The sequence below is a fragment of the Natrix helvetica genome (genome assembly GCF_964273705.1).
Source record: "Natrix helvetica genome assembly, chromosome: 1".
Taxonomy (NCBI): Eukaryota; Metazoa; Chordata; class Lepidosauria; order Squamata; family Natricidae; genus Natrix; species Natrix helvetica.
In genome coordinates this window covers 196,302,967-196,318,303 of record NC_138548.1, presented here as the reverse complement: position 1 = coordinate 196,318,303, position 15,337 = coordinate 196,302,967, and the positions used below count along the sequence as shown (strand labels likewise).

The window sequence follows — 15,337 nt, the reverse complement described above, 5'->3', positions numbered from 1 at the left end:
AATTGTTACATATATGCTCACCTTATAGGCGTATTCTTCTGTCCCTTTTCTGGATAAAAGGGTGTGGGCATTCCTTTGTAAGCGCCTTGCTAGATCCTGAACTGGCTGTTCTCAATATGAACAATGAACGTGGGCAAGGAAGATGCTATACAGGTAGTCCTTGACTTACAATAGTTCATTTAGAGATTGTTCAAAGTCACAACGGCACTGAAAAAAGTGACTTGTGACCAATTTTCACACTTAACACCATTGCAGCATCCCCCATGGTCATGTAATTTACATTTGGATGCTTGACAAATGACTCACATTTAGGACAGTAGCAATGTCCCGGGGTCACATGATCCCATTTTGCGATCTTCCAACATGCAAATTCAACAGGGAAACTGGATTACTTAACAATTCTGTTAATTGTTTAACAGCTAATTTAACTAATTTAACAGCTGCAGTGGATCACTTAACACAGGGGTCAGCAAACTGCGGCTCTGGAGCCGCATGTGGCTCTTTCCTCCCTCTGCTGCGGCTCCATCACCAGTCGGCGCTACAATTTTGAGAGGAGCTTCCGGTGGGGGGGGGGAGAGTAGCACAGTGCCCCAGGAGAAGACTCTTTGGCAAGGGGAGAGTTTTCCAGTTGTCTCCACAATTGATAGGGCTTTCGGTTATGACAGGTAGAGGAAAAAGTACGCCGTGCTAGGAGGAGACTTTATGGTGGGGGAACTGAACTTCCGGTCAGCTCCAGAATTGAACAAGGGGCTTCCGGTTAGGACCTTTGTGGCTCCCGGTGTTTTCTTTTCTGGGTCCAAATGGCTCTTTGAGTGTTTAAGTTTGCCAACCCCTGACTTAACAAATGTGGCAAGAAAAGTCATAAAATGGGGCAAAACTCACTTAACAAATGTCTCAGTAACATAAATTCTGGGCTCAGTTTGTGGCTGTAATTCGAGGACTACCTGTACTCCATACTCACCACCCAATCTTTCCTTGTTTTGACAGGAATCCCCTCGTTACGAGACACACACACACACACACACACACACACACAGTGATGAGGAACCAAAGCATTCCATTTGGATTTTTCTTGAAAGGTCCTCATCTATAAAATTACCAACCCCATAAATTTCATTTAATGAATATTCATTGGATTTGTTGATTCCCCACAGCAGGCGCAGCAAAATATGCCTTGGTTGCCTCACATCTGGATTACTGCAGGAGTCGAGTGGCCAGATTACTTAATACCAATTTCTAATCTGGATCTGAAAGGGACAAACAAAGCAAAAATATTACCTTGTTTAAGGGACATTTATAAATGTTTAAGCAATTATCATAATCCCTTTTTAATTTAAAATCTGTCATTTAAAAAATTAATTTCCTGAGTTGCGTGACATTAGACAACTTCCCCAGGTCACGTCATCCCATCTCACAAGCCAGTATATCAGGCTGACAAGTGCAGGTTTACTTTTTAATTATCAAATCTGTCTGCAAAGGTGAACACATTAATTCTTTTTCAAATGGCAAAAGGGGTTGTTTCATTTATTTAGGCCAAGCTAAAAGTTTTGGGGGGAAAGTGCTCAGGCTGCAGTCCAGAATGTCTGTGTCAACAAAAGATGTGACGCAAGGTGCAATGACCGTAAACCCCAAGGTAACCAAGCCCAGTTTCTGGTTGAAACATTCTGTTGAATAAAAACTAGCCAAGCTGCATTGAAAGGATAAGGTTATTCATGTACCACATCATTGTAGATAAAACTCTGGAGAGTTTCAGAATAGATCTGTGTCGAAATGGTTTGTGGTAAGTAGTGGTCATTGTCTTTTCAGTCTTAGTTGTGGTTAGGGCTGAGAATTCAAAGGAGTTGGAAGAGATAGGGACATAGGAGAAGTCCAGTTGAACCGGAACAGGGAGCAGAAGGGAGCAGAGAAAGTCAGAGAAGGACACAGCCTTCTATCCTGCATGAAGCTTCAAAATACAACCATTACACAACTTGACCTCTGATGAAATTAATTGCAACAGGTAGTCCTCACCTTTGATCTGGTCGCTTAGCTTAATTGCAACAGACTTGAAGTTCCCACAATCCCCTTTCCCCTAGCAGTCACATGTCTGCGTTTTAGATGTTCAGAAACATTTACAGCCATTTGCAGCATTCCTGTGTTGTGGTCATTTGACCATGATTTACAATGTTGGGTTTTTTTGCCAGAAACCAGCATTTATTTCTTGTTTCCAGCATAAGGTAAGGTAAGGTAAGGGGGCGGTGCTCATCTCTGTTTCAAAGCCGAAGAGCCAGAGCTGTCCAAAGACGTCTCCCTGGTCATGTGGCCAGCATGACTAAACGCCGAAGGAGCACGGAACGCTGTTACCTTCCCACTAAAGGTGGTCCCTATTTTTCTACTTGCATTTTTTACCTGCTTTCAAATTGCTAGGTCGGCAGAAGCTGGGACAAGTAACGGGAGCTCACTCCATTACGCGGCGTTAGGGATTCGAACCGGTGAACTGCCAACCTTTGTGATTGACAAGCTCAGTGTCTCAGCCACTGAGCCACTGCGTCCCATTTTCCAGCAAAAACACCCTCCTAAACAAATGCGTTTTGATCATTACATTTGCTTGATGATTACACAAAAAAAAGTTGTAAAATTGGGTGTGGTCGTGTGATGACTGGCACAACTTACAACCATAATTGTGGGCTCAGTTAAAGTCATAAGTCAAAGACTACCTAGAGAGTGGAGCTTTAATTGCTTGAGTTTTTATAATTGCTGAAGGTTTGAACCAACTTTATGGAAAAGCATACCTTCTGTTCTGTAATATAAACTGTGTGCTATAACTCATTCCCACCCTGATTTTATTTATATATATATATCCCTTTATTTATTTATCAGTACAAATATAACACACACACACACACGCACGCATGCACGCACACACACACACACACACACACACACACACATATAGAAAACCCGAACAACCAAAGACATTATATATATATATATATATATATATATATATATATATATATATATATATATATATATATATATATATATATATATATATATATATATATATATGTCTTTGGTTGTTCGGGTTTTCTCCCGCGTAGAATTGGAAGTATCTTCACGACATTTCGATGAAGTCTCATTCATCATCATCTTCAGGCTGCTGCTTATATATACACACACATACACATACATACATACATACATACATACATACATACATACATATATATATATGTTGTAATTGTACTGATAAATAAATAAATCGTCACCCCCACACCCCCACAACATGAATAAACGTGATGATACCTCCCGCCTACCAGACATCTGGAAACCAGCCCTAGTCAACAAACGAGCCCCACCCACCACCCAGGCCGTTACAATACGAAACAACAATAGACACACAGCCAGCACCAATCAGCACCAATCTACCAATCATGATACAACCACACAACCAATCATTCCACTTACTGAAACAAAGCCAATCACGAATAAAATAAATCCCAAATCATATAAAATTGTTTATCTTCTTGTTCTCTAACTTCAAATGTCAATTTATTCATTTAAGCACATTCCATTATTTTATGAATAACTTCCTCCTGCGTTGGTATTTTCTCATTTCTCCAATTTTTAACAAATACAATTCTAGCTGCTGTTAACACATTTACAATCAAATATTTCAATTCTTTATTGTACGTTTCTGGTAAAATTCCCAATAAAAAGATCTCTGGTTTAAAGTCTATGTGTTTGTGTATCATTTTCTCCAACCAAGTATGGATTTTAGTCCAGTATGTTTTTGCTTCTATGCAAGTCCACCACATATGGTAATATGAACCCGGTATCTGATAACATTTCCAGCACTTTTCCGATTTGTTCTTGAACATTCTTGCTATTCTCATCGGGGGTAGATGCCACCTGTAAAACATCTTATACAAATTTTCTTTATATGCTGTTGACATTGTCATTTTATAATTTTGAGACCACAATTTCTGCCACTTATCTAAGTCAATCCCATGTCCAAAGTTTTCCCCCCAAGCTATCATAGGTTCTTTGACTTGTTCTTCTTCTAGTTTAACCTCTAATAAGTATCCATATAGTTTTTTAATTACCTTTTCATCAGTACCTGTCAAAATTTTATCTAACTCAGTCATTTTATCATAAAAACCTTCCGTTTTGAGATCTTTATCGTATCTAGACTTTATTTGCACATATGAAAACCAATTCATCTTTATGCCTTCTTGTTCTAATTCTTGCATAGATTTAAGTTCACCCTCTGCATTCAATAGTTCACCATATCTAACTGTTTGTTCCTTTTTATATATTACTGGGTATGAAAATGCTTCAATAGTTGATAATCAGACTGGAATTTTTAAGTAGTGTTGCCTTTTAATCTTCTCCCAGCTTAATAGCAGAGCCTCCCGTATATAATGTCTTCTGAAATACCCCTGCGTTTCAGTTCCCTTGTACCATAAGAAAGCATGCCATCCCAACAACAAATCATGTCCCTCTACCATCAGTAATCTAGAATTTCTTAATGTTATCCACTCCTTGATCCACATTAAGCTTGTTGCCTGATAGTATAATTCCCAATTAGGCAGATCAAATCCTCCTCTTATTCTAGCATCTTGTAACAATTTTAGTTTTATTCTTGCTTTCTTTCCCTGCCAAATATATTTCAGCACTATTTTATTTAAATCATCAAAATAGTCGTTCCCAAGTCTAATTGGAATTGTCTGAAACAAATATAAAATTCTAGGCAATATATTCATTTTGATTGTAGATATTCTCCCTATCATTGATAATTGTAGATTTTCCCAGTCTCCGAAGAGGGGCGTGGGAGGAGTCACGAATGGGTATTATCACAGCCCTTTTGCCCTGGAGGCTGAGCTAAATCTTGAGGCCATACCTCCGTACCTCAATATATTCCCAAATATTTGACCTTATTTGTGACTTGGATCTTCAAAGCTTCCGCCAATTCTTCCTTTTGTCTTAATGTTATATTTTTGGTCAAAATCTTCATTTTATCTTTATTTATTTTCAAACCTGCTACTTTTCCATATTCCTCTATTTTTTCTATCAATTTAGGTGCAGTTTCTGATGGATCCTCTAAAATGAAGACCAGGTCATCTGCAAATGCTTGTAATTTGTATTCTTCCTTTTTGATTTTCATTCCTTTTATGTCTTTTTCTTCTCTAATATTTCTGTTTAAAACTTCTAATGTTAAGAGGAATAACAAAGGGGATAGTGGGCAGCCTTCTCTTGTCCCTTTCATTATTTCAAGAGAATCTGTCAATTCTCCATTTATCATTATTCTTGCTGTTTGCTTATGGTATATAGTTTGTATGGCTTGAGTAAATTTCTTACCAAAGCCCATTTGTTCCAGCTGCAATGACATAAATCACCAATTCACATTATCAAAAGCTTTCTGTGCATCTAAAAACATCAAAGCCATTTGTTTTTCGGTATGTGCCTCATAATATGCCAAAATGTCCAGAATTATTCTCATATTATCTTCAATTTGTCTCGTTGGTAAGAAACCATTTTGATCAGAATGAATAAATTTTTTTATATATTTTTAAGCCATTCTGCCAATATATTAACAACTGTCTTGCTTAGCAACAGAAATGTTGGGCTCAATTGTGATTGTAAGACAAGGACCACCGGTATACAGTGCATCAGCAAAAGGGACAGTCTTTCCACACACAAATAAAGGAACACAAATAAGCTACCTTCTTATTCTTCTTGTGTCATATCAGTCATCGGACATTAGCGATCATGTTAGTGATCCTATGTTTATCAACAGCCACATGAAAAAGTGCTGTTGAGTTTTGTCCAAACCAGTCCCTTAGATTTTGAAGCCATGATGTTGTTCTGCCTAGACCTCATTTGCCTTCAATCTTTCCCTGGAGGATTAAGTGAAGTATGCCATATTTTTCTGGGTGTCGCATCACATGTCCAAAATATTCTTTCGCTTTTATATGCTTTTGATGATCTTCCTTGGCTTTCCCAGGCAGCTTATCGCCTCCTCATTTCTGATTATCAACCCATCTTATACATAACAGCCACCTGTAAATCCACATTTCAAATGCTTCTAGTCTCTTCAAGTGGCTTTCTGTCAGAGACCAACTCTCCACTCTGTAGAGCTTGATTTTATTGAGGGCCGCATCATGGTTGTGTTTGGCCTTGGGGGTGGAGGTGGCCCGGGTGGGCATGGCCATTTTGATGTCACTTGTGTTGGGGGCACCTGTGGTGGCCCAAGCATTCTGCCAGCGAAAATGGGTTCCTGAGCTCCATTTTGGCTGGCAGAGGCACCACGAGCGGGTCCTTTGCTGTTTCCAGGGTGGCCCCACAGACTAGAGCTAAACACCCAGCGGCCAGATCCAGCCCCCGGGCCTTGAGTTTGACACCTCTGCCATAGAGTGCAAGTTACCAGGAATGGCAATTCTGCACCTATCAATTAGCGAGGGACTATTCCAACTCCATAGACTGCCCTAAACAAAAGAGTTTACTAGCATTGAAATTGAAAATTGAATTGAAAAACTGAATTGTATCAAGCAATGCACAATGTTCTGTCCCTTGGTTCCACAACCATCATCCCCCCCACCTTCTTATGAGGTAGGTTAGCCTGAAAATGAGCAACTGGCCATGAACACATAGTGAGCTTTATGGCTGAGACAGGGTTTGAATCTGGATTTCTCCGGGCTTGATCCAAACACCTGGAATGGCTGTGAAAATTATTATTTTTTTCAAGTGCATCTTTTCTGGCATCTAGCTCTCTTTGAGTGATGGAGAATTCCCTAGCTTAATTGGCACATTCTTTCGCTGCTTATTTATAAACAACAGATGAGCCTACAATAGATGGCATCCCTTTTTAATCCAAAAATTAATTCTGGGCTATAATCCAAGCTTGTTTTACAACCACACAGTAGTGTGTAATTGCTCTGAGAATCTCAGCCATTTCTTTATGGTAAAAATCGCTATCAGGGCTTATGTAATTTAATAAGGAATTGCTTCATTGCTAACGCTAAAAACTGATGACATTCATAAAAGCAGAGGTTTATCCTTGTTCAGGAATTTGCCGTACAAACAATCCTCCAGGAAATTTAATTAATTTGTGGGTACTTCACAACGAGAGTATAAAGGTGATCAAGATCCAAAACAGGGAATTTAGACAACAAAGGTGTGTACCTTGTTTTATTTCCCCCTTTCTGAAAAAAAGGAAAAAGAATACAAGCATTCTTCATCCCAGTACTTTTTCCCCCTTCATTACCCAAAACAAGCTATTAGAAAGTCCTTTTTAGCCAATGTAGGTAAAACACTTTCCTCAGTTTAAATGTCTCTGTTGTGATTCTAGGGCTGTATATGACAGGATTCTACAGCCCTACAATCTAATCATTGAGATCAGCTCGTCCCATTGATTTGGCCCCTAATCACCCACCCTAAACTGCAAGCAGACAGTTACCTATTATTTTAGATTGGGGAACTTGCCCTAAGTCTAAGATTTAATAAAAGCTGGCACACCAAAACTGCAGTTCTGAGATTCAGCTAACTAGATATAGAAATGTGAGCTATACTGAAATCTCAATTCAACAGACCGCCACTTAAAGAACGGCATTTAGGTACACTTAATTGGCTTTATTGTATTTTTATTGACAGAGCTAGAGGAATGCCTTTATGAGTTTGGTTTCTTTTTAACAAACTGGCTGGTTTGAGACACTATAACTGATTGTAGGGCACAACTTGCTACCAATCTTGACCCTAATATGTTAATTTATCTGTGTGTTCTATCTCACCATGGGTGGGAGTTTGGTCCAGTGAAGACTATCTGAAGGCAAAATCATTATCCTACCTGGACAATGTACTTGCATAATGCTGAAAAATTATGGGCTAAAGACTTTGGTAAAAAAATTAAGCCTTTTATAATAAAATTCTATATTGACAAATATGTTATAGCCTCCTTTCCTTTCCTTCTTCTGCATGTTCAAACACCTGATTTCCTCCATTGCCAAGGTATTTTGAGAAACAGAATTGAACTCTGGATTGCAAAGAGGACAGCCCTCACTTTAATTGTTTGGAAAGGACAGGATAGCCTTTAAAATGGAACGTCCATCAGTCCAAATTTCTGGCATTAAAATAATTAGGGTCACGTGCATAATGAATGTAATCATTGGGCAATTGAATGAAGTAATCATGCAAATGTGTAAATTGCTAGTAAATAATGTCAATTACATCAATTGCGTGGACAATTTTTGAAAACAATGGACTTGTTACTCTGTTTCTTAACCCAAGTTTCCTTTGAAATGCTGCAAGGCAGCCCAGATTTGCAACAACAAATACAACACACACCACAAACACACACACACTGTGTATATTCATTCCTGAAGGAACAGAATCATTTGCTGCTTTCATGCAAAAAAAGGAGGGGAGGGGACAAGAACCACAAAAATCCTTTGGAATTGCTCATACACTTTGAAAAACCATGCTAATAAGGACTCATACATACTTGTGTTTCCCCCAAAATAAGGCTCTGTCTTATCTTCTTTTGGGCCCCAAAATAAGCACTAGGGCTTATTTGGGGGGGGTCCATGAATGGGAGGACCACTTCTTCTGATTGCTCATGGGGGGGGGGGAAAGGTGGTTCCGTGGCACCCCAGTGCTACCACCATGAGGTAAGGGGGTAGAACGGCGCCATGTGCCCTGCACCAGCTTACTTCAGAGCCCCCGCAGCCAGGCCACCCATGCCCTGACATCTGCTTTGCCTCGTGACCATGGTACCAACACACCAGAGGTGGTATTCAGCAGGTTCTGACCAGTTCTGGAGAACCGGTAGCGGAAATTTTGAGTAGTTCGGAGAACTGATAAATACCACCTCTGACTGGCCCCACCCCCATCTATTCTCTGCCTCCCGAGTCCCAGTTGATCGGGAGGGAATGGGGATTTTGCAGTAACCTTCCCCTGGAGTGGGGAGGGAATGGAGATTTTACAGTATCTTTGCCCTGCCATGCCCACCAAGCCACACCACGTCCACCAAGCCATACCCACAGAACCGGTAGTAAAAAAAAATTGAATCCCACCACTGGAACACACCACTCAACTTCCTGCTCTGCTGTGGCCATGAGCAAGCAGAAGTGGATTGGTGGCCACATGAACTCCTGTTGCATATGGCTGCTGTTGCTACCACTGTGAGGCAGGTGATGGAGAATGGATGGCCTGGCTACGAGGGCCCTGGGGTAAGCCACTACAGGGCATGTGGGGCAGCTCTGCCACCACCTCCCCTCACCTCGTGGCCACTGCACCGCAAACAACCAGGTGAAATGGGTGGGCAGGTGGCTGTCTGAGCAGGCTCTTAAATAGGGCTTATTTTGGGAGTAGGCTTATTATTAGCATTGTTATTAATGTTTATTATTAGCATATTAGCTGCACATGTAAAAACATGCTAGGTCTTATTTTTGATAGGTCTTATTTTCGGGGAAACTGGTTTTTTTTTTTTAATCTTGGCAACTTTCAGGGGTTTCACCTCCCAGAATTCCCCAACCAGCAGTGGCTAAGATTTAAAAAACATGCATTTAGCATTTGTAGGCTAGCATCAGGAACTCAGACTGAAGAAGATGTGAGTGGATTTATCTGTACTGCCTAGCCGGACTGCTCCCCATTCTTATATGACTGACCTTTGTAAAATGGATGCTTTGAACTATTTACCAGATCCTCATGGAATTGGACTTTCACAGGCAGAATATGTATAAGGAGCTTCTGCCAATCAAGCACAATCAGCTGGAAGTTTCTGATGAGGCTTGTCTTTTTTCTCTCTCACCCTTTTCTTTAACTTTCACATGGCTTCCTTGCTAGGCATGTGTTGCAACTGGCATCAATTAAAGGTCCTAAAAGTCATTCTTCCTCTTTCTATGACTCTGCTGACCGGAATCTCCAGGGCGTGTCTTCAAGTCTTAAGAAATCAGGAGGCGATATCCATTCAGATATCGCTCACATCTCAAAGAGAAAGGGGATGTTTCCACAACAAACGGCAGAGCGAGGTTCCGGATGAATAACAGCATTTCTCAAGCTTTGCACGAGACCAATGTTTTCCATGAGCTAAAATGTTTTAAATTCCTTAAGTTGCTATTTGCTCTTCCTCCCTTTTTTTAAAAAAAAAGTATTTTGAAAAAGAAGCAAATATTTTCAGCAACAAGGGGTTATTTTTAGGGAAAGTGAAATAGACGAGATAAAAGATTTAACTCACCCCTTCTCTGCAGTGTGCAGTTCAGATTCAGAATGGAAGCTACTTTATGAAAAGGGAGATTTGGCTAGTCTCAGTCACCAAGATTTAAAAATGTGTAGATTTTTTTTCCGCTAGTAGCTTACACAAGCTTGACAACAAAGGAAGATTTCGTGTTCTGAAACCTATTATGACGATAATACAGATGGTCCTTGACTTAACAACAGTTCATTTAGTTCAAAGTTACAACGGCACTGAAAAAAGTGACTTACGACCATTTTTCACACTTATGACCGTTGCTTGCATCCTCATTGTCATGTGATTTACATTCGATGCTTCAAAACTGGTTCATATTTATGACGGTTGCAGTTTCCCAAGGTCATGTGATCACCTTTTGCAACCTTCTGACAAGCAAAGTCAATGCCAGATTCACTTAACAACCATGTTACTAACTTACCAACTGCAGTTGTTCACTTAACAACTGTGGCAAGAAAAGTCATAAAATGGGGCAAAATTCACTTAACAAATTTCTCGCTTAGCAACATAAATTTTGGGCTCAATTGTGATTCTAAGTTGAGGACTACCTATATATATATTTTAATTTCCCTCATCTTTGTGATATTTTATTTATTTATTCATCTATTTATCCAGCTTTATTATTTTTGTAAGTGAGTCAAGATGGCAAGCATATCCAGGACACCTTCCTTCACTTATTTTCTTCAGAACAGCATCCCTGTGAGGTGAGTTGGGCTGAAAGAGAGTAACTGGTCCAAAGTCACCCAATTGGCTTTCATGTCTAAGGCAGAACTTGAAGTCATGGTCTCCTCCTTTCTAGTTGAGTGCTTTAATCACTAGACCTAACTAGCCCTAAAAAGACGTAAGTGGTAGAGTAGAACCTGGGACTGTAATAGCTCTTAATCACAGTTATATACAGATGGTCAGCTTCAAGGATGACATAAATCACTTTACCTTCCTACATTCCAATACGGTGAATACACGGTCCTGATTCACACTTACACTGCCCTTTCTTGCAGAACTGGTACAACCGTTTAACTACAAGATGAAGGTCACAACTTCAGAGTAAAGGCTTATCCATGCTAACTGGTGACCTGTCACCGGATCAGGCAGGCAGCTGCTTCTGGAGGGCAGAAGCAGATAATGTCTCTTTATCCTTCATCTACTGTTAATGTTACCTTGAGGCATGTTTTTCTGCCCCATTTCAGATATACACTTTTCTGTGTTGTGTCCCCTCGAGCGCTGTTGCCCATTTTAGATGACACAACACACTTTTTGCGGGGGTAAACCCAGCAGTTCATCAAATCCTTCACAGAGGCCCTTCCACTGTGGCAATGTTTGCTATAGTCTGTAATACAGTAGTGGGTTCTGGATCCTTTTGCAACTGGTATGCTGCAACGGGGCCGGGCGTCCTCGTCCTGCGCCACCACCCAGTGACACTCAGCTGCTTGGCAGAGGTTGCACAGGTGCCGCACACTGTGCACGCATGCGCAATTGGCCCATTTGCATCAAAAAGAGGTAAGGAACAGGGGCGGGTGGGTGCACCAAACGAGCCACTGTTCTGGTATGGTGCCCGCCGCTCCCAGCTAGCACCGATACATTCGGACGGGACCGGACCGCCCAGAACCCACCACTGCTGTGATGTATTGCAAACCTACCAATATATGAAGTGCTGTAAGAGGGTTATTTGTTTTGTTTTGTTTTTCAGTGCCTTCAAGCCAAAGTTGACTTCCTGGTGATTGCCTGGACAAGTCCATGCAGCTTTCTTGGCAAGACTTCAGAAGTGGTTTGCCCTTCCCTGCTTCCTAGGCAGAAAGAGGATTGGCCCAAAGTCACTCGGCTGACCTTCTGCCTAAGGCAAGATTAGAATCACAGTTGCCTAGTTTCTAGCCTGGTGCCACTACATCAAATAGGCCCTGGCTGTAATATAAATCATTCTCGTTTAACAACCACAGGAATTGTAGTCCTCAGTTAAAAACAGCCTCATGGGTAGTGACTGTTCCCAATTATGATGGTGAAAAAACCCAAACCCTTTAGCAATAGCACTTAAACTTATATACCGCTTTACAGTGCTTTACAACCAGGGGTAGGTTCCTGAACCGATTAGTACCAGTTCGCTGCACGTACACATTGCGCATTTGACTAAAAATTGCTCTGCGAATGTGCAGAACCTTGCCGGCAATGGCATAAGACACCAGAGAAATGGTTCGGGGACATGTCAGGCCTGGGTCACTGCTGGTTCTGCCACCCAGGCCTCAATTTTACTACCGGTTTGGCCTAACCGGGCTAAACTGGCACAACCCACCTCTTTTTAGAGCCCTCTCTAAGCTGTTTACAGAGTCAGCCTATTGCTCCCAAACAATCTGGGTCCTCATTTTACCAACCTCGGAAGGATGGAAGGCTGAGCCAACCTTGAGCCGGGTGAGATTTGAACTGCCGAACTGCAGCTACCAGTCAGCTGAAGCAATTAGGCAGTTCGAATCCCTAGTGCTGCATAACAGAGTGAACCCCCCCCCCCCCGGTTACTTGTCCCAGCTTCTGCCAACCTAGCAGTTTGATATCATGTAAAAATGCAAGTAGAAAATAGGAACCACCTTTGGTGGGAAGGTCAGCGTTCAATGCACCTTCGACATTTAGTCATGCCGGCCACCTGACCATGGAGATGTCTTTGGACAGCAATGGCTCTTTGGCTTTGAAACGGAGATGAGCACCACCACCCCTAGAGTCGGGAACGACTAGCACATATGTACGAGGGGAACCTTTATCTTTATTGTTACCTCACTTCTTCTAAGCAGCGGAAGAGCTTGAGGGAAAAACGTCAACCGGCATATTCCCAAATCAGTTGACTTTGTTATAATCATGAATATACTTGTTTTAACCTGGTTGGGACACCCTTCCTCCCCTAACACCAATGAAGCCAGCTGGTAGGAGCAGAAACACCTCATTGGAAGAGTTGCCTAAAATTTCTTGGCTACCCCCTACCCATCATAGAGAGCCCTTGCATGGCCCAGTGCTTTACACTAAGAAAGGGCTCTTCAGAGTGAAACCTTAAAAGGCTGCTTGGGGGCAGTTTTACCACACAATTTAAGAGTAGACGTTGAGTGATAAGATCACCGTGCTGCCCCTGTGACTGCCCAGAACCATGGAAAGAGGAACGGGAGACATTTCCTGGTACAGGAGGTGAGGCAACCTGGTGAGCCAGATTGAAATGAGCAATAATTACAAGCCCTGTACATTCATGTGTGAAGTAGCTATGCAAAATAAATCTGCAGTGGTGGTAGCGGTAGAAATTCTACCTGGAAAAAGTAAAAGAAACTACAGTCGGATAGAACTCTGAAGGCTGACCATTCTAAAAATATATACAAAAATCACAGTTAATAAATATATACTTTTCAATTGGCAAAATTAGGGATAATGATTTTGTAGAAACTAGAAGCAGAAAAGTGGCTCAGTGGCTAAGACACTGAGCTTGTCGATCAGAAAGGTTGGCGGTTCGAATCCCTGTAATGGAGTGAGCTCCCGTTACTTGTTCCAACTTCTGCCAAACTAGCAGTTCGAAAGAACATAAAAATGCAAGTAGATAAATAGGAACCATCTTTGGTGGGAAGGTAACAGCGTTCTGTGGGCCTTTGGCATTTAGTCATGCTGGCCACATGACCACGGAGACGTCTTTAGACAGTGCTGGCTCTTTGGCTTTGAAATGGAGATGAGCACCGCCCCTAGAGTCAGGAATGACTAGCAAATATGTGTGAGGGGAACCTTTACCTTTAGAAGCAGAAAAATTAGACTGTTACCTGGGTGAAAAGGCAATACCCTTATTTCTTTAGAACTCAGGTTGGCTTTGGTAAAAGTCTAGTGCAACTTTCCAAACTCATTGCAAAAATTATTTTCTGCACCAGAAACAATTGTGGCTTACCTGCCTGAGGTGGGGTGTTTTGGGTTTCTTTTTCAATCTACCACTATTTTCTCATTTCTGTTGCAGTCCATTGCTTGATTCTTGATTTTCTGTGTGGAAATTCCATTCATTGAGTAGTAAATGCAGAGCCTTATTGAGATCTGGGTGGTTGAGGACAGAAGGTTGGACTTTCTTTCTTCTCCTCGCATTCCATCATGGTTTTATTATCCTCTACTGTTTTTCATCTATGGAATGTCTATCAATGGCCAAGAAACAAGAGCTTCAGGGGAAATTGAAAACTAAAGTATTATATTTTAACCCTGTTGTTGTACTGTACAGCCTTCAATGAAAAATATGTCACTTCTGAGCCTTTGAAATATCCCAAATACTGGAAACATACTTTGGATGTAGTTCCTTCCCTAAGCAGAGCCTCAAGTAACTATTGAATTTAATATTGTAGCACACATGCAGTGGTTTTTTTTACAACTTCAGCGTAATGCGGCTACCTTTTTCTCTTTGGCCATGCAACGGCACTTCATTTGTTGCACCTCTTCAATTTTGCACAACCAGACAACAATTAAGTGCAATTGAATGTTTTCTTTACCCTCCCCAATGTCATCCTACAGGCAATTTCACTGGAGCAGAAGTCCCACTGAATCCAACCCAGAGATCTAACCCTACACATGTTTCATGGCTTCTTAATCAAAGAAGACTTGGGGAAATTCCAAACCGGCTCCAGTAAAGCCTCCCGGTTTGGAACCAGAGCGGGGACTTACCCAGTGCGTGCATGCATCTTAGCGCCTCCATGAGCCTCTGCGATGCTCCAGCTGCTCAGCAGAGCGTTGCGCAGGAGCTGTACGCACCATGCACATGTCTGGAAGCACCAAAGACCTAAAAGACCAGTAAGGAGCTTGGGTGAGCGGGTGGACCCTTCAGAGCAAATCAATCAATCAAACTTTTATTTATAAACCGCACCCTTTCCTAAACAGGACTCGGGGCGGTGTACAGTCATTATTAAAAACCATATACATATCAAAATAGAATACAAATACATAAACATAGACATAGACGGAGGAGGTAGAAAATATACTGTACCATATTTAATTAAAATACAAATAAGATTAAAATTCCCTTAAAAATTCCACAATAAGATGTTTGCCAGGAGGTGAAAGATGGAGCTATAAATCGGCTAAGCCAGCTAATTGGAACAGGTGGGTCTTAAGCTTCTGTCGGAA

General features: G+C 41.3%; 1 long non-coding RNA gene across 1 annotated transcript; it reads right to left on the bottom strand.

The window, feature by feature from the left end:
- Positions 1-1,083: 1,083 nt before the first annotated feature.
- On the bottom strand, positions 1,084-14,994 carry LOC309392188. The gene is made up of 3 exons (XR_014175398.1): positions 14,879-14,994; positions 14,124-14,358; positions 1,084-1,247 (listed from the first exon to the last, which is right to left on the bottom strand). It is a non-coding gene; the product is annotated as an uncharacterized lncRNA (long non-coding RNA).
- Positions 14,995-15,337: the final 343 nt, after the last annotated feature.